Below are 20,382 nucleotides of genomic sequence, written 5' to 3'. Positions count from 1 at the left end.
TCATTAGAACAATGACAAATAAATGGAATCAGGGTGATGTACATCTCATTAAACAAAATAAATAGGGTGATGAAGATATATACAGTTGAGCGGACGAGTACAGTGGTGAGGGGGTGGGACGGGAGATGGGGAGGAGGAGAGGGAAAGGGGGGAGAAGAGGGTTTAGCTGCGGAGAGGTGAAGGGGGGGGGATAGAGGGAGCAGAGGGAAAAGGAGGGAGCTCAGTGAGGGAAGACCTCTTGGAGGAGGTGAGCTATAAGTAGGGATTTGAAGAGGGGAAGAGAATTAGATTGTCGGAGGTGAGGAGGGAGGGCATCGCAGGACCACGGGAGGACGTGGCCCAGGGGTCGACGGAGGGATAGGCGAGACCGAGGGACGGGGAGCCAGGGCTCTTTCCACTGAGCCATGCTGTCCATGGAATGCTCTGGGTCGGAGACGACTCGACGGCCTAGGACAAGATAATGGAAACACTGCCGGACACTCACCCAGGGTGTCTTCTGCTGGTGACTAGAGAAAGAAAAGCAGGGCTCTTTTGCTTGTTAGTTTTTTATGGTGTTATGGTATTTGTTAAGTACTTATCATGTGTCACAAGTGCCGGGGTAGATATAACCTGTCCCACATGGGTCTCACACTCGTAAGCGCTTAACCAATACTAAAAACAAACAAAAAACCTCTTTCCCCCTAGCGTGGCTCAGTGGAAAGAGCCCGGGCTTGGGAGTCAGAGGTCATGGGTTTGAATCCCGGCTCTGCCATTCATCAGCTGTGTGACTGTGGGCAAGTCACTTGTGACTGTGGGCAAGTCACTTCACTTCTCAGTGCCTCAGTTCCCTCATCTGTAAAATGGGGATTAAGACTGTGAGCCTCACGTGGGACAACCTGATTACCCTGTATTTTCTCCAGTGCTTAGAACAGTGCTCTGCACATAGTAAGCGCTTAACAACTACCAACACTATTATTATTATTATTATTATTATCATTAAAGATCATCCTGTATTTTGCAGTTGTGTTTGCTGATTCTAGTACCCGACACTGTTATCATTTTTTGCCTTTTTGTCTCATGATATTTATTTAGAAAGTCTCTACTTGAAAGCATCGCTCCTTTTTGGATGGCAGACTGTCATGCTAGTCGATCTGCAACAGTTCACTTCCATTATCTGCTAGGTTGCAGCATGTCTAAGGTTTTGTTTTACTGAATTTTTAAAACATTTCCTTTCCTTCTTGCTTTCAGTTTTTCAAATTCAGCTCACCATTTAACAGATCTTTAGTATCCTGGTATCATCCATTCTCCTCACATGTCCCACAGAGTACAGGATTATATGCTGTCAGTTGTAATAATAGTTCATTGTAATAAGCAAGCAATTTACAAAACCTCAGCACTAGGTAAATTGTTGACTGCATTTTAAAGCAGTGGAACTATGTAGCTTAAACAAGCTATCCTTTAAAGACAATGGAGTGATTTGAGGAGAAAATTTAGTCAAGTCTAAGTTGAGGGGAGGATAGGTTATTTCCCTTTAAAAGGCTTTATTTCAATATAAGAGAACCAAGTAAAAAAGAATAACTCAAGTAAAATACCTCTTTAAAGGTCAAGTATCTAATTCTAGTAGATGTCTCCTTTTATTGAAATGTGATTTTCCCGCTGTCAGGTGTTGCGTAAGTCCCTACAATCTTGTAACATCTCCGTAAGTTATAAAAGCCTTTTTATGTCCCATGTAACTGCTTTAATTGAAAAAGAGAATATTTTATATTCTATTTTGAAAGAAGCAAGAATTAGGCCTCAGCAACGCAAACATCATCACTTCATTATCCAGCTTAATTTCCTGAAAATGGATTTAGATTGTGGTAAAGTTCCTTCAGTTTTGCTGAATGAATATTTTAACAAGCATTATTGGACTTAAAAATGCTTAACGAAAAGGTAGTATTGGATTAATACAAACTGAACAATGAGCGCTCATTTAGGCAATAGAATCCCACTGGCTCAAGTGTTATAATGACCAATAAGGAAAGGATTTCTTACTTGCATTCCCCTTATTTTCTTAAAGCCAGAATTCCAAAAGATGCCTTCATTTGGGTATGTTTTCTCTACTTTGGTGGTGGTTCTGGTGAGAAAAGCTGAGACGGCAAATAATAGGAAATGAAACTTAATTACGAACAGCTTTGTCCCATCTCCCAACCTGGATTATTATGCCCACAGCCAGCATCAAATGATAATCTTGTGCTTCCTGACCCTGTCGAGATGCCCACCACTTTGGTCACTCTAAGGGGGCTCCCGTATGAGACTTTCTAATATGGTTGCCCTGCATTAACGGTGTCAGAGCAGACTAGGAGGGTTTGGAGCTGATATTCATTCATTCATTCATTCAATAGTATTTATTGAGCGCTTACTATGTGCGGAGCACTGTACTAAGAGCTTGAAATGTACAAATCGGTAACAAGATAGAGACAGTCCCTGCCCTTTGACGGGTTTACAGTCTAATCGGGGGATGCAGTCCCTGGCATAATGCAGGTGACCTAACACAGATATGTTTCTTCTAGCTCAGGAGAAAAGATTATCTTTCCATCAGGGGCCATCTTTTTTGCATAGTCACTAAAAAGTGCCTCAAATCCTAAGAGATTAAGACATCATGAGGCTATACTTCAGGGAATCATTTTTTTTAATAAGATGAAGTACGCACACACCCACACCCACATATATTTTAACTATTGGTAAGCTTTCAGATTTTTTATTTGCTTTGCTTTGATTTGATTTGAAACCGATGATTTACCTGTAAATTACTTTGAACAGTTCTTAGTTTAATTAGTGGAGGTGGTGAGGAGAGTATTACAGATGGCTAGAACGAGGCTATTCACTCACTCATATTTAATTAACTCGGGGTTTTGAGACATGGAGATTTAATGAGACAGCGTGCTGCAGAAGTAGGGATCACAATGCTCCTCAAAAAGTTTCTGTTAATTAGTAAATTCCACTGTTAGACTTTCTGTTTTTATTAATTTAAGATAGCAAGTGTGGAGGAAGCATTTTATCTATCAATTTCCTTTGCTTTCAAATCTCCTGGTAACTTCGGTTAACACCTAGACAACTGCTTATGAAGAGTGATCAAGTATAAAAGTTACTAATTGAAAACGAATTCAACAAATATTACTATGGTTATATCAGTGGCTCTGAACGTGTAGTTTACGTTGTAAAGTATGAATCGTCATTAATTTCCTTCCTGAATATCTAAGTGATTTAATAGACTTTCCTCCACTATTTACTTGTGCTAAACTTGAAGGTGGCCATGCAAATGACAGAATTGCAAAAGGAGTAGTTTAGAAAAGACAGTGGGAATTTATTAAATAGTTAAAAACAACGGGCTAGAATCAGCATGACCTAGTGGAAAGAGCAAAGGCTGGTAGTCATAAGGGCTGAATTCTAGTCCCTGCTCTGTTATCTGCTATAACACCTTGGGCAAGTCACTTAACTTCCCTGTGCCTTAGACTGTGAGCCCTATGTGTGACTCTGTGTTTGACCTGATTATCCTGTATGTACGCCAGAGTTTAATATAGTGTCTAGCACATGTAAGCATTTAACAAATACCATTATTATTGTTTTTACTCTGTCTCTTTGTTTTGGCATGCCGCCTTGGAAAAGTTATTTCACTTCCTTTTGCTTCTTTCACTCAGGAGCAAAAGCAAATAAGGCAATCACTCTTCCTTATCACCTCTCTCCATTATACAGTAGCAGGAGTCAGTGCTGATAGGAAGGCTAAAACAAAGAGAAGGATGAATACAGGAGGGACATCAGAGAAAATTTTAAGCAACTCATAGTTCTTGATATTCAGGCTTCGTTGGAGCTTTCTAAAATGTCAAACTCAGTCCCTTTTTACCTTCTGGACAGGGAACATATCATCACACAGTAAGAGCTCGATAAATTCAACATTGATTCTGTTCATATTATTGTGTAGGCTGCAAAGAGCCTCCTCTCGATTTTAATGATTATTGTATCAGCCTCCAGTGCTTGGCACATACTACATAGTAAGGGTTTAATATATACCATAAGAGTAATGCCAGTTATTATTGGTGTCATTATTGTGATAAAATAAATTATAGATAGAAGGAAGTAGTAGAATTCAAATTTACCTAAGTTCTGTTTAGGATTATGCTTAATTAAGGATTTAGATAGTGCAGGAATACTGAAATGGAAGATTAGGTTAGTCTTTCCAGGAGAGGCAAATGATCCACGGTATAAAAGGCACTTGAGAAAGAAATCAGAAGGCAATAGGATAGAAAAATATGTTAGATTTGACAAGAATGAAGTCATTGGTGGCCATGGAGAGTGAAGGGGAATGAAACTGGAGGGCAAAAGGTCAAGAAGAGAATTTGAGAAGAGGCAGTGGAGGCAACAGGTGTATTGAAAACGAGATTTGACCTGAATGGGAGGGAGATGGGGTGATAGCTGTGGGGTCCAGAGAAGATATTTTTAGGTTAAGGGAGACTTGTACCTGTTTATCATCTAGAATGAAATGTTCTTTGAAACAACCAATTTTTTAACTCTTATTTACAATCCAGGTAAAGAAGATTGATCTGCATAACCTGATGATTAATCATGAATCCCTTCTGTGCAATTAGGTAGATTTAGAAAAAGATCTGTCAGCACATGTTAGTGCCATTAATGAACACAGATGAAGCGGTCAAAAGTGAAGGGTATTTCTGTTAAAAAAACCTCTGATTTTTTTGCTATAGAGACCCAGAAACTAAAGAAAACTGAGAAAGAAGCATTGAAAAAAGAAAATGGCTCCTGTTGAAGGCACTGTGAGCTTTTCTTCTATTCAAGATATTATAATTGTTCCACGTAAAACTATGGAAAGCTATCAAAATTGCTGCTGAAAGCAAAAACATTCAGATTTTTCTTCTTTCCAGGATCAGGGAACACATTCCTGTTTCTTGTTAGTATCATTATGCACTAGCATCCATGACACTAGGAATTGGTTTAGCTCAGTTGAGCATTATTACTGGCAACATAGAGAGGATAAAACACAGATCCAAATAATGAAAGACATTAGACCCTCTGAGGAGCCATTTTTAGAGAATGTAATATTCTAAAATATTTTAATTTCTACAACTCCTTTATAATCCAGATGAAACAATCCTCTGGAAATATCTGGCCTCATTTTATGCTCATTATCCTTACATATTCAAGCCATTATCGTGTTAATTTTATTTGTCGGAGTCTAAATCAGCACTCTGTATTTTTCTCATTCAAAGGGCAGACCGAAGGTAGCATTCATGTATTCTCCCCTCCACTCTCTAGGATAAAGAACCTTCTCTATTGCTCCACTTTTCTCAAAGTACCCAGAAGAGCTCATGAACAGATGCAACAGCAGTTTTCGTGTGGCTTTCGAGGAAAGGGTTTAGACTCAGGCCAGAACCAGAGAATCCATTCAGTGGTTGGCTCCTCTAGTCCCTTTGAACATTCTTGGCCATAGTGGGGTGAAGCCTGGATAAAAACAAACAGTTTTCCCTTTCCTCCTCCCCATCTTCATCCACCCAGGGATCAGGTTTTGCCTTCTTTCGCTGGCCTGAGTTTCTCTAGTCAGTATCCATCAGTGGTGTGTCTTTCTGGGTCATGTAAATATTTAAAACGATTTTCTAGAATTCACCTTTCACCCTCAGTATCCTCTGTTTGGGGCATTGCTTCTCTTGCACATGAACATCAACCGAGTGCCGCCATATCCTAGTTTTAGCTCTTTTGACGTAATTTGGAATGCTATAGAGGTTCCTCGTGTTCCATCAGAAGCGCTTCTATTGTGAATTTAGAATGTGATCCTCCTTAACCAATGAAATCCTTCCCTCGTTTTCTTGTTGCTAGGGTAGAACAGAATGATGAACTAAAGGAATCGAAACTCTCATAACTTCCTGACAGGAGAATTGCACCGAAAATGTTTTGTTTCTATTCTTAGAAGAAATGGGTTATAATTTATGAGTGCACTAATAATCCCAGCTATTCCTAAAATGATTGAATCATGGATAATGGTTCTATCACAAGGGATTGATTTTAAAATAGCATATGTTTGAACATGGATTTTTTTCCCCAGAAGTAATAGAAAATAGAAGATAAATAGAGATGTCTTTGCCTTAGAGACAATTTAAGAGAGGGTAAAGAAAGCATGGGGAAAAAAATCTGTGCACTCATTCAAGGAACAAAGAATTTAATGGCAAAAGCAAGGTGCAGTTAAGGGAATGGTAAAAAAAGTTTGAGACTAACATTTATTTCACAGGAAATCCTACTCTTCATTGGAAAATGAAGTCTAGTACACATCTTATTTCTGTACTTTCTCTAAACATGTATACTGAATATCAGGTTTTTGCTTAATTGACATTCAGCAAAATTTTGCATTTTATTACTAGCCATACTGTAATTTTTGCTACAAGCCATTTGGATGTTCTTTAATTTCTGCAGGAAAGGTGTCAAGTGGTCTATCACTCAGAATTAAGTGACAATTGATGATGATGATGGGTTCTCAATCAGTGGCATTTATTGAGCACTCACTGAACTGATCACTTGGAAGAATACATCAGAGTTGGTTAACACATTCCCTGCCCACCAGGAGAGGGGAAGATAGACACTGAAATACATTTTTGATATGTGAATCTGTTCTGTGGGGATGAGGAGTGAGATAAATATCAAATGCTTAAAGAGGATATATTCAAATGCCCAGAAGAGAGTAGGGAAAATGAGAGTTTAGTCAGGGAAGGCCTCTCTGAGGAGATGTGATTTTTCTAAGGCTTTGAAAGGGGGGGAGAGTGGAGGTCTATTTCTATGAAGCGGGAGGGAGTTCCAGGCCATAGAGGATGTGAGCAAGGAGTCAATGGTGAATTAGACAAGATTAAGGTACAGTGAGTATTTGAAGGAGTGAAGTGAAATCAGTGAGGTAAAGTAGGAGGAGGCAAGCTGATTGAGAGCTTTAAATCCAATGGTGAGAAGTTTTTGTTTCAGGCAGAAGTGGTTGGGCAACCCCTAGAGGTTTTTGAAGAGTGGGGAAATGTGAACTGAACTTTTTTTTCAAAAAATGATTTGGGCAGCAGAATGAAAAATAGATTGGAGTAGGGAGAGGCAGGAGGCAGGGATATCAGCAAGGAGACTGACTCAGTAGACCGGGAGGAATATGATGAGTGCTCGGAACAGCATAGTAGCGGTTTGGATGGAGAGGAAGGGGTGAATTTTAGCAATGTTGTGAAGGTACAACCGATAGGATTTGGTGACAGATTGAATATGTGGGTTGAATGAAAGATATGAGTTGAAGTTAATACCGAGGTTATGGGCATGTGAGATAGGGACGATGGTGGTGTTGGCTACAGTGATGAGAAAGACAGGGGAAACCAGAGTTTGGGTGGAAGATGAGGAGTTCTGTTTTGAGTTTTCCTATCAGTAGCAATGGGACAATCTCGGTCCTCCTGCTACAGGACTGAGAACCTGCCGAGAAAAACTGGATTATTCAGTCAGTGGCCTGTGAAGCTCTCTTACCCTATCTTGTCCCTGGTAAACTCGTTCATGGCGGGGAACATGTCTGTTAATTCTGCTGCCTTGTAGTCTCCCAAGCACTTAGTACAGTGCTCCGCACATAGTAAGGGCTCAGTGATCGACTGACTGTTTGATTGAGAGCCATAATACCTGCCGGGGTATGGCATGGCACAGACAAATAAGCGGGCCAAGATGCAGCGCACTGCAAAGTACACGTATGGTCTTTGCCCACCTTAGCTAGCTTCAAAACGTGGACCAGCAACAGGGTTAAAGGGACAGATAACCTGATAGGATAGGAAAGGCTTTGCCCTGCTAGTAGTGGACCTTTACGAACATCTCTGTCACTTTAAATGCCACAGATATCCAAAATAGAGCTTATGGAATTTTTCATCTTTGTGAATTTCTTGCCTGAGAACAGTGCGAAGAAGAATTCGATTTCAAGAATAAGTACAGCATTTGCAGTTATATCGTGTGTGATCAAATAAGGGCTGTGAATCCTCCAGCTTCCGGTTATAACCTCATCACCAGCTGCGGTCAAGATGAAGTTTCCCCAGTGGTATCGTATTGCACAGTTAGGTTTGTTACCAGGGGTTATGCCTTTCTCCAGAACATCTGGTGTGGGTCACTGACAAGAACAGGCACACAGTAAAATGGTGCATTTGTTTATTCCAGGAAGGCAATAATGTACTATTGCTATAATGTGCTACATCTAATTATGTCGATCACATTGGGTTATGTAATGGTGTTATCACTGTAACATTACTGAATGTGATGCCTCAACTCCCTTCATCTGATCGATCAGCATGGAAGATGCTATAACAATTCAGTTAGGGTTTTTCTTCTGGAGGGGAATTGCATCCCTTTGGTATCTGCAGTGAAACTTCGGGGGGAAAAAAAAATCAAGGCTTAAACTACCAATGTATGAAATCACTTGAAGGCAGGGATGGGGAGGCGAATTTAGGCATGGGACTGGAGGGCAATAGGGGAGGAAATGTTGGAGGAGAAGGGAGGAAAACAGGGAGGTCAGAGCAGAGGGAGAAGAAGGGAGGGAAAGGGAGAGAAAGAAGGGGAGAAAGAGGAGCCCACCCGAACCCTGAACCTAGTCGTTTATAACCTCTGCCCCTTCTTATCCTCCCTGGACACCAGGATCAGGCACAAGAAGGAGTCACCCTTGAAAGTATTTGTTTGGAAGTCAGAATTATGAGGCCTCTCCTCCACTAGGTTTGACAGCCAAGTCTTTTCTCAAAGACCTAGGGAACAATGTATGCAATTGAATTTGATGTATTAGAATACTTCGTTCCGGCATGATTTAGAAAGAAGATCAAATTTCACTCAAATCTTTAACCTGACCTGAATCTTGGTCCCAGCCCTGCTCCAAATTAGCTGTGTACACTTTAGGACTAACCAGTAATTATTCCCTTGAAATCTATTTCTCGGCCTGAAAAATGAGCGGCTTAATAAATATACTTTCAAGACTATGTGTCAAAAGGAATACACAGCACTTTGAGATGCCTGGAAAATAATCCCACAAAAATCTATGATATACGATTAGAATTTTAAGGAACTCAAAATCCAGGGAACCAGGGATCTACACCGTAGGATTACAAGCATAATCCAAGTGACAATAGTTAAAAGATGGTCAATCAGGATTAATGGTGAAGAAACCAGTGATAAATTAATAGTTGGTCCAGACATTCCAAATATCACTGAAGTTTTTTAAGGACAGAAATTGAGTTTTAATGCAAAGAGACAGCAAAGGAGGGGAGCAAGTTCTTATTATCTGATCATTTTAATCAATCACTGGTATGTATTGAACATTTACTGTGAGCAGAGAAGCCGCTTGGCTTGTTGGCAACAGCACTGGCTTGGCAGTCAGAAGACGGGGGTTCTAATCCTGGCTCCACCCCTTGTGTGACCTTGGGCAAGCTATTTCTCTTCTCTGTGCCTCGGTTCCCTCCTCTGTAAAATGGGGGTGAAGACTGTTAGCCCCAAGTGGGACAACCTGATTACCTTGTATCTACACCGGTGTTTAGAACAGTGCATGACACATAGAAAGCGCTTAACAAATAGGATAATTATTATTATTATTATTTACTAAGTGTGTAGGAAAGTACAATACAACAGAGTCGGTAGATGTAATCCCTTCCCACAAGGGTCTTACAGTCTACGGGAGAGACAAATGATAAAACAGATTAAACAGTAAACTCCTCATGGGCAGAGAACATGTGGCAACTCGGTGGCATTAATACTCTCCCAAGCGATTTGTACAGTGCTGTCCACATAGTAAATGCTCGATAAATGCCAAAGATTGATCGATTGACTAGTGATAGGGGAAATGGTAGAGTATAAGAATATTTGCATTAGTACAGTGGGGCTGCGTGAATAACAAAGTGGAGAAGCAGCGTGGCTCAATGTGGAAAGAGCACGGACTTTGGAGTGAGGGCTCATGAGTTCGAATCCCAGCTCTGCCACATGTCGGCTGTGTGACTGTGGGCAAGTCACTTAACTTCTCTGTGCCTCAGTTCCCTCATCTGTAAATGGGGATCAAGACTGTGAGCCCCACATGGGACAACCTGATTCCCCTATGTCTGCCCCAGCGCTTAGAACAGTGCTCGGCACATAGTAAGCGCTTAACAAATACCAACATTATTATTAAGGGGTCACGATCCAACTGCATATTTGATGCAGAGCAGAGGGTGGACTGGTGAAACAAAAGGCTTAATCTGGGAAGACTCTTGGAAGAGTTGTGATTTTAAGAGGATTTTGAAGGTGGCGAGAGTGGTGTCTGTCAGAGATCAGTCAGTTACATTTGTTGAACGCTTACTATATGCAGAGGACTGTACTAAGTGCTTAATAGAGTACAGTACAACAGAGTTAGCAGACATGTTCCCTTCGCACCACAACCTTCTACACGTTTAGCTGTGAAGGGGGAAGGGAGTGCCAGCCCCAAGGGAGAACATGAGTAAAGAGGATTTATGGTGGAATAGATGAGATTGAGGTACATAGGGTAGGTTGGTGAGTGAGAATAAGTAGGAAGAAGAGAGAGCCGATTGAGTGCCTTAAAGCCGATATGGCTTTTCATTTTGATGTGGAGGTGAATGGGCAACCATTAGAGGTTCTTTACTTTATAGCGTGGCCCAGTGGAAAGAGCACGGGCTTTGGAGTCAGGGCTCATGAGTTCGAATCCCAGATCTGCCACTTGTCGGCTGTGTGACTGTGGTCAAGTCACTTAACTTCTCTGTGCCTCAGTTCCCTCATCTGTAAAATGGGGATTAAGACTGTGAGCCCCACGTGGGACAACCTGATTCCCCTATGTCTACCCCAGCGCTTAGAACAGTGCTCGGCACATAGTAAGCGCTTAACAAATACCAACATTACTATTTATTATATTTAAGCGCTTATTCTGTGCAAGGCACTGTATTAACCGCTGGGGTAGGTACAAGATAATCACTTTGGACACGGTCCCTGACCCACATCGGGCTCAGAGCCTTAATCCCCATTTTATATATGAGGTAACCGAGGCACAGAGAAATGAAGTGACTTGACCAAGGTCACACACTAGATAATAGCGGAGTTGGGATTAGAACCCAGGTCCTTGTGACTCCTAGGCCCATGCTCAATCCACTGGCCACACTGCTTCTCTATAAATGGTGGGGAGATGTGGAATGAGTGTTTTTTTTTAGAAAAATGATCTGGGGAGCAGAGTGGGGAAAGACAGTTAACACAGGGAGATCAGCAAGGAGGCAGATGCAGTAGTCAAGGTGGGGTGTGATAAATATTTAGATCAGCCTGTTAGCAGTTTGGATGGGAAGGAAAGGGCAGTCTAGAGATGTTGTGAAGTTAGGATTTCATGACAGAATGCCAGTTTCACTCAATTCCCAAACTTTCATGAGGAGGCACTTGACTCATACTAATAGTTCACCATTTGGAGGAAGATGCCCGGGTATTCAAGCTGCAGAGGGAGAGAGGGATTGAGCAGAAGACCCCCACCTTTCCTGACTGTAAAAGGTCTTTTGGGTGTGCCAGTTGACTGGCTCCTCCAGAGCTCCTATCAACCGGTTCCATCCTTTTGTGTAAATGGTCCAATCACTTCATTCATTCATTGAGTCGTATTTATTGAGCGCTTACTGTGTGCAGAGCACGGTACTAGGCTCTTGGAAAGTACGATTCAGCAGATCACTTAGAAGATCCTTCATGAAAGAAAAGAAATATTGCCCCTTTTAATAATGTTGGTATTTGTTAAGTGCTTACTATGTGCAGAGCACTGTTCTAAGCGCTGGGGGAGATACAGGGAAATCAGGTTGTCCCACGTGAGGCTCACAGTCTTAATCCCCATTTTACAGATGAGGTAACTGAGGCACAGAGAAGTGAAGTGACTTGCCCACAGTCACACAGCTGCCAAGTGGCAGAGCCGGGATTCGAACCCATGACCTCTGACTCCCAAGACCGGGCTGTTTCCACTGAGCCACGCTCTGGACACAGCCATGAACTGGAGTGCACTTTATCCAAAAAGAATATCTGAGAAGCTTGAAACTCTGAGACTGACCTTGATGAGTCTGTGGTTATTTGCATACTCCTTGGACATGGTTATGAACCAATCAGAATCACTGAATGAAATTCTTACAGCTATTAAACTAATTTAATGCATCACATTAACTTTAGAAGATGCTCATTTATCTCACAAATTGTTTCCAAGTTAATCTGAAAAGCAACACTGCCCTCTTAGTCCTCCATTATAGGTGCTGTGAAACCACTTCGGCTCTTCCTGGAAACGAAGTGCACCCCTTCTCCGTGGTGAAGAAAAGAATGAGAAGTGGTGGACTTCAGGTCTCCAGACAATAAAGTGCTGTATTTTCCCTTAGTGTTGTCTGTGCACGTGCCTGAAAAACCAAGTGGCTCTTCATCAGGCAGTCTCATGGAGTCCTCTCTGAGGAAAATTATGAGATTATTTTAAAGTACACAAAATCTTGACTCGTGTGTACTTCAAGGATATGAAAGTTTCCATTTTGCCTTCGGTAAGTGTAGGGATAGCATCAGGGAGACTCTCCCAGCAGTTCTATTTTCGTTTTTTGGTTTTCTTGTCCAATGGAGGTTAAAGGATTAAGAAATTACATGGAAGCTTTAGGGCAAAGAGAAACTTGATTTATTTCCTTATATAATAATAATAATGGTGGTATTTGTTAAGCGCTTACTATATGCCAAGCACTGTTCTCAGCACTGGGGTAGATACAAGGTCATCAGGTTGTCCCACATGGGGCTCACAGTCTTAATCCCCATTTTACAGATGAGAGAACTGAGGCACAGAGAAGTTAAGTGACTTGCCCACAGACACACAGCTGACAAGTGATAGAGTCAGGATTAGAACCCATGATCTCTGACTCCCAAGCCTGGGGCTCTTTCCACTAAGCCACGCTGCTTCTACAGCCTTCTACAGGCTTCTATAGGCCTGCCGATGGTGTATTTCTCAGCTGTTCTCCCTGTCTTTTGCCGTCGAGTCGTTTCCGACCCATAACGACACCACGGACGTATCTCTCTCAGAACGCCCCGCTGTCCATCTGCTATCATTCTAGTAGTGGATCCTGAGAGTTTTCTTGGTAAAAGTACGGACCTGGTTGATCATTGCCGCCTTCCGCGCAGTAAACTCGAGTCTCCACCCTTGACTCTCTCCCATGCCGCTGCTTCCAAGCACAGGTGAGTTTTGACATGTAGCAGATTGCCTTCCACTCGCTAGCCACTGCCCAAGCTAGGAATGGAATGGTTAGGCCTCTTCTTGACTCTCCCTCCCGTAGTCAAGACCGATAGAGTACTGGATACTCTCCAGGTACGACCCTGAGAGGGTCGTTCTCTCTGTAGCCACATAGAAAATGACATTTTCTAAGTCAGTCCTGTTCAATCCTTTTTTATTCTTTTTTTTTTATCATAACACTAAATTCCTCATTAAAAGTGAAAGACTAAGCCCATGTTAAATTAAGCACCTCTTTAAAGAGGAAGATGAATCATTATTTAGGTGCTCATTATCATTGGCTATACAAGACCCTACCTTATCCCACTGACACGTTGCTTATCAGTACTTCTTCTAGGGATCAGGCAGGGCAGATAGAGGAAGTGGAACACAAATAATCAGATTTTACTACTTGGTAACAGATCTGGTACAAGGCTGGTGACAAAGAGTATTGACTACTCCATTCTGATCCTCCTTGACCTCTCTGCTGCCTTTGACACTGTCGACCATCCCCTCCTCCTCCATACCTTATCTCACCTTGGCTTCACGGACTCTGTCCTCTCCCGGTTCTCCTCTTACCTCTCTGGCCGATCATTCTCGGTCTTCTACGCTGGAGCCTCCTCCCCCTCCCATCCTTTAACTGTTGGAGTTCCTCAAGGGTCAGTTTTTGGCCCTCTTCTGTTCTCCATTTACACTCACTCCCTCGGTGAACCCATCCGCTCTCACGGCTTTGACTACCATCTCTACGCAGATGACACGCAGATCTACATCTCCGCCCCTGTCCTCTCCCCCTCCCTTCGGGCTCGCATCTCCTCCCGCCTCCGGGACGTCTCCACCTGGATGTCGGCCCGCCACCTAAAACTCAACATGAGCAAGACTGAGCTCCTCATCTTCCCTCCCAAACCCGGTCCGCTCCCAGACTTCTCTATCACCGTGGATGGCACGACCATCCTTCCCGTCCCGCAGGCCCGCAATCTCGGTGTCATCCTTGACTCGTCCCTCTCGTTCACCCCACACATCCTATCCGTCACCGAGACCTGCCGGTTTCACCTCTACAATATCGCCAAGATCCGCCCTTTCCTCTCCACCCAAACGGCTACCTTACTATTACGGGCTCTCGTTATATCCCAGCTAGACTACTGTGTCAGCCTTCTCTCTGACCTCCCTTCCTCCTCTCTTGCCCCGCTCCGGTCTATTCTTCACTCCGCTGCCCGGCTCATCTTCCTGCAGAAACGATCTGGGCATGTCACTCCCCTTCTTAAACAACTCCAGTGGTTGCCTATCGACCTCCGCTCCAAACAAAAACTCCTCACTCTAGGCTTCAAGGCTCTCCATCACCTTGCCCCTTCCTACCTCTCCTCCCTTCTCTCTTTCTACCGCCCACCCCGCACGCTCCGCTCCTCTGCCGCCCACCTCCTCGCCGTCCCTCGGTCTCGCCTATCCCGCCGTCGACCCCCGGGTCACGTCCTCCCGCGGTCCCGGAACGCCCTCCCTCCTCACCTCCGCCAAACCGATTCTCTTTCCCTCTTCAAAACCTTACTTAAAAATCACCTCCTCCAAGAGGCCTTCCCAGACTGAGCTCCTCTTCCCCCTCTACTCCCTCTGCCATCCCCCCTTTACCTCTCCGCAGCTAAAGCCTCATTTTCCCCTTTTCCCTCTGCTCCTCCACCTCTCCCTTCCCCTCCCCACAGCACTGTACCCGTCCGCTCAACTGTATATATTTTCGTCACCCTATTTATTTTGTTAATGAATTGTACATCGCCTCGATTCTATTTAGTTGCCATCGGTTTTTACGAGATGTTCTTCCCCTCGACGCTGTTTAGTGCCATTGTTCTTGTCTGTCCGTCTCCCCCGATTAGACTGTAAGCCCGTCAAACGGCAGGGACCGTCTCTATCTGTTGCCGACTTGTTCATCCCAAGCGCTTAGTACAGTGCTCTGCACATAGTAAGCGCTCAATAAATACTATTGAATGACTATTGGTTAAATGTGACGGGTGGATTTTATTCAGTGTCTATTCAGAGTCCATTACCATGAACAATCAAGAGTTGGTTAAAAATGAAACTTTCCTTTTCTTGAGTTCAGCTGCTAGTTTATCATTTATTCACAGATCAAATATACTTATGCTTGTCCCAGATTCAAACACCAAGGTTCCTTTCATCCCGGCTCTGCCACTTGTCAGCTGTGTGACTGTGGGCAAGTCACTTAACTTCTCTGGGCCTCAGTTACCTCATCTGCAAAATGGGGATTAAGACTGTGAGCCCCACGTGGGGCAACCTGATTCCCCTGTGTCTACCCCAGCGCTTAGAACAGTGCTCTGCACATAGTAAGCGCTTAACAAATACCAACATTATTAACTCAGCTCTGCCACTTGTCTACTGTGGGACCTTGGGCAAGTCACTTCACTTCTCTTTGCCTCATCTGTAAGACTGGAAGCCCCATGTGGGACAGGGACTGTGTCCAACTTTATTATCTTGTATCTACCCCAGAACTTAGAATGGTACATGACACAAAGTAAGCGCTCAACAAATATCGTTATTATTATTATGATTATCATTTTATTATTATAAACTGACTATACATCAACACCTTCCAAGATGTAATTTCAATTTTTACTTAGCACATTCTGGAGTAGATGTGAAGAGGAAGACCCTAAATGTATAGTCATCCATTCAATCAGTAGTATTTATTGAGCACCTGTTTTATGCAGAACACTGTACTAAGCCTTTGGGAGCGCACAAGAGAGTTACTTAGAAAGGATTCCTGCCCCTAAAAGAGTCCACAGTCTGGGGGAAAACATAAAGGGGTGTTTGGAACAGACATTAAAATCATGGAGGGGGGAAGAGGAAAATTGGATATTTAGATATGGGAGAGCTTAAGTGGGCCAGGCCTGGGTGCCCAATGCAGGATTCTGCGGTCTCCCGTGAAAAAGCAGAGCACCTTTTAATGAGCTTTTCGTTACTGTTTCATATCTGCCACATGTAGGTCTCAAAAATGCTATAACTCGGCTTTGCTAGGGGTAATAATAATAATAATGTTGGTATTTGTTAAGCGCTTACTAAGTGCAGAGCATTGTTCTAAGCGCTGGGGTAGATATAGGGTAATCAGGTCGTACCACATGAGACTCACAGTTGATCCCCATTTTACAGATGAGGGAACTGAGGCACAGAGAGGTTAAGTGACTTGCCCACAGTCACACAGCTGACAAGTGGCAGAGCTGGGATTCGAACCCATTAACTCTAACTCCCAAACCCGGGCTCTTTCCACTGAGCCATGCTGCTGTACGGGCAAGACTCCCAATTATATTGAGTTCTGTTGTGTATCCCTGTAAAGGCTCCACAGTCATTAGGCCAGTCTAGGGAAGGGGAAAGGAGGATCAGGGTGGGGAGTGATTTTCAAGGGCAGGTGTAATTTGGTCAAGGTTAAGATTCGGTGGATGGGGCAAGGAGAGAGCAAAGATTTTCTTCCTTGGCTCCTTGCCCTGCCGTCTAAATTAAATATTATACATTTTTAATTTGGTTTCATGTAATGTAATGTTTAAAATCAAAATGAATGATCGTGACACAGAAATGTCTGTCAGAGAAATGAGAAGTATTTTCATTTTAAGTTTCTCATCCGTCTTGAAATACAGTATCTCTTACTGAGGAAACTATTTGAATATCTAACTCCACCAACTCATTACTGTGGTAAAATTCATCTTTTCAGCACACTACTAAACACAAAATGGATATGCAGGCAACCCACATCACAAGAGTTTGCATATCTTAATATATGCAGGGCATAGCCTGGAAGAGAGGCAGAATGTCACCCCCAGAAATGAGGATGAAATTATGTGTGATATGCCCTTCAATTCTCTGAGCAGCCAGCTATTTCCAGGCCATGAGATTCCTTCAAACATTATTTGACAAGACAGATGTTTGACTGCTAGATTGACAAACGTCTAATTGGAAGAGTGACTGTGCCAAAATAGGCCACGCTGCATTAGGGCTCAGGTCCAGTGCTCGGCACAGAGTAGGCACACAATTTTATTGATTGATTGATGAGGTGATTTCCAGATGGGCATCTCGAAGCGCCACTTGATTCTTATGTGAAGTCATTATGCATTGTGATTGCAAGTTGTTTAACCTATTTGTGACATTAGTCGGGACACACAAATTTCCAGGGTCGTTTGATGAGAACTGTCAGTGGAAATGCCTTTCTAAACCATCACGTCTGCCCTTAGGGACATTATTCACCGTCATCCAAACTAGTCTTTAATTTAGGTTTGTGATGTGGGTAAAGCTCCGTTTCGTTTTTTTGATGAATGAGACACACATCGTTCCATACTCTGGGCCAAAACCTTCTTCTATTTGGACTTTCCTTCTCCAGATAGATCTATCCCTGTGAAGGCATTGACAGTGAAAGCACTAAGAAAGCGATGCACAGCGATGATGGGTAAGTCAGATTCATGAACGAGGCCTCAACAGCTTTGGACCGTGCTGCTTATGTCCAAACATGCCCACATAACCTCTGCCTCGTCAGAGGCAGTGTGAAGATTCATTTTTATTGAACAATGGAGGGATATTGGTCTGTGCTTTTTGGTGAAACTACATCACCAAAGAGAGAAATTCTGTCTTAGTATATCCAAAATCAGGATCTTTTGAAGTCAGGAGTTGGACTTCTAGGTTTTACTTTCACTCGAAGGATTTCCCGGTTATTACATTTTTGTAACGGTGAGCTTTTTGATGCTGAGAAAACTGCTTTGGATAAGCTTAGGAACTCTTCCATAATAGATAAATTGCCTCAGATGAAAGCTGGGGAAAGGAAAAGTTGGACTCACGGGAATGGAAAACCTAAAACTATTAGTATTCAGGCATTGACATTTTCCCCAAAGTTTTTAATTATCAGATGTTCCCAGTGCATATTCAGGAGAATGCCTAAGGCGATTTACCATGCTGACAGGAAACATTATTGGCAATTGAGGCAGTATCTATGTGGGCAAGAGGCCAACAGGTACCTTAAATTACTTTCTATTGTATTAGCTGTGCTCAGAAGTCAGAAGAGGCTTTTTTTTTCTTTACTTAATACCCAAGTTCCCAAAGAAACTACTTGCATCCTTCTGTACATGGAAGGAAATTATAACACTAAGCACTCACATTTCCCCTTGATTTATTTATTTGAGGGATTTCTAAAATATGTGCTCGATTCAATTGACTCTAGACATCTATTTAAGGAGAAAATTCAGCCTAAGAGACAAGAGAAGCAGTGCTTTGTCCCAAGGATCCAGGAAGCTTTTGTTTACTAATTGAAACCCATAGCATCCTTCTGAAATAATAAGAAGGAATTAACTGATCATTTGGCTATGGAAACCTGGGACAGAGAGAAGTAAGTTCAGATCACACGGTTAATTCTAATTCTTGCTCTTCCCCGCTCCTCTTATCATCCCTCTCTAATAAGAGAGGAGAATACTACAGCATCTTTCTACACCCTGCCCACAATGAATTTACAGTCCAATCAACCTCTGCTTGGCACTGTACTGCATTTAAATCCTTTCAAATCTCTTAGAGGAGGGGGACGGAGGAATTGCAGAGAAGGCAAATAAAAACTGTTTTTCTCAATAGGCATAAGGACTGACCCCATATTTTCCAGCAACCAAAGGGAGTGTTCTGGGCAAAACCAGGTTCCCAGAATTATGTTAACTATCAATTTCAGAAAAGAAAGCAGCCGGTCCATAAAGAGAAAGCCGACTTCGAGTTCCCTAGTCTTTTAACTCCTATGCCATGATTCCTTCCAGAAGAAGCATCGACAATTACCCCTCCTCAAAAAGAACCACCGTAACACATGAAAAATGAGGGGAAAGATAAACCCAAATATGATGCTACCTCCAAGCATGTGCTTGTCTAATATCTTGCTCTCAATAGAGTGGCAAAAATTTACCAAGAGCCCCTTTACTGGTCCACCTCTCTTCTAGTTAAATGAAATACTATCCTACACAGAAACATTTGCTTTTCTAGAAGTTCCCATGTTGACATAGTTCTTTCTTAGCCAAATGTGCCCAGGGGAGAAGTGAGATACCTAGTTAGTGCCATTCTCAGAAGAAAAAGGCTAGAGCATTTCCTAAAAGCCTTTCTTCATTCACTGGTATTTTTTCAGCCCCTACTTTGTGACTGTACTAGGCCTCTGGGAGAGAGTAAACAAAATAAAAGACACGGTACCTGACCGCAAGAAATTGACAGTCTAATGGTTTGTAGGCTACTGGGAGAAACTGGCTGATTATGTGACTATAAGGGATTGTATTCATTAGCCACAACACACTAAAATACCGCCACATAAACACGGATGTGTCTTTGAAGGTACCCAATGCTCTAGTACCGTGAAGTATGTGAATGGACTGGAGGTTTGCTCCAGTTATACATCCATTCTGTAAGGCAGAAAACTAGGTCAGTGATCTGATAAGTGCTTCCTAAGTGCAATCGGCTGTCTGGGAGCTAAATACAGGGTGCTTGAGGCAACAGGGCCGTACATAATAACAACAGTTTCTTTTAAAAGTCTAACCTTAAAATGGAGGGGGAGAAAAATCACAACGAGTGCAGGGGTTTGCAAATGGGAAATGGTGCATAGGCACTGGCGGCAATTACTCAACCAACAGGAGGTCATTGTGGGTCGGCACCTTGGGCAATGAGACCCACCGGCGAGCCACATGTATCATAGTTAATGGAATGCATTAAATAGCAAACTTGCTTTCAGACCAGGCTTAATGATTTTTACAGTTAAAATTGTTTTTGAACAGCTGGGAAGGTAGTTACTGACCCATTCTCTAAGACATAGTTTGGAAATGACCTGTAGAAAGCCTAAATATTTCTACTTGCTGCACATTTCCAGTTCATAAATTCCGCAAGAACAACCCATGTATGGGAAAAGAAGACCTTTAAACATGAAGTGACCCTGCTTCATACTGACAGAAATGAAAATAATGAAGTGTGAGCCGCTTTTTTCCCTTTGATGAAATTATTTGGGGTTTTTAATCCCCTCCCCTCACGATAAAAATCATGTGAAAACAGTACGCCCAAAGAATTCCCCTTACAGTATAATCCAAGTAAAATGAAAGTTCCCTCTTCCAAAATAATCGGGAATGAGACCTCTCTAGAAACCCCGATATTCTAAATAGTAGGGTATTCCACATGGC

General features: G+C 42.6%; 1 non-coding gene across 1 annotated transcript; it reads right to left on the bottom strand.

Moving 5' to 3' along the window:
* Positions 1-13,198: 13,198 nt before the first annotated feature.
* Positions 13,199-13,336, bottom strand: LOC114813110. Its single transcript, XR_003760721.1, has one exon. It is a non-coding gene; the product is annotated as a small nucleolar RNA SNORA7 (small nucleolar RNA).
* Positions 13,337-20,382: the final 7,046 nt, after the last annotated feature.

This window comes from Ornithorhynchus anatinus, chromosome 6 (genome assembly GCF_004115215.2).
Source record: "Ornithorhynchus anatinus isolate Pmale09 chromosome 6, mOrnAna1.pri.v4, whole genome shotgun sequence".
Taxonomy (NCBI): Eukaryota; Metazoa; Chordata; class Mammalia; order Monotremata; family Ornithorhynchidae; genus Ornithorhynchus; species Ornithorhynchus anatinus.
Note: the sequence above shows the minus strand (reverse complement) of the source record. Positions and strands in the feature narration are given on the sequence as shown.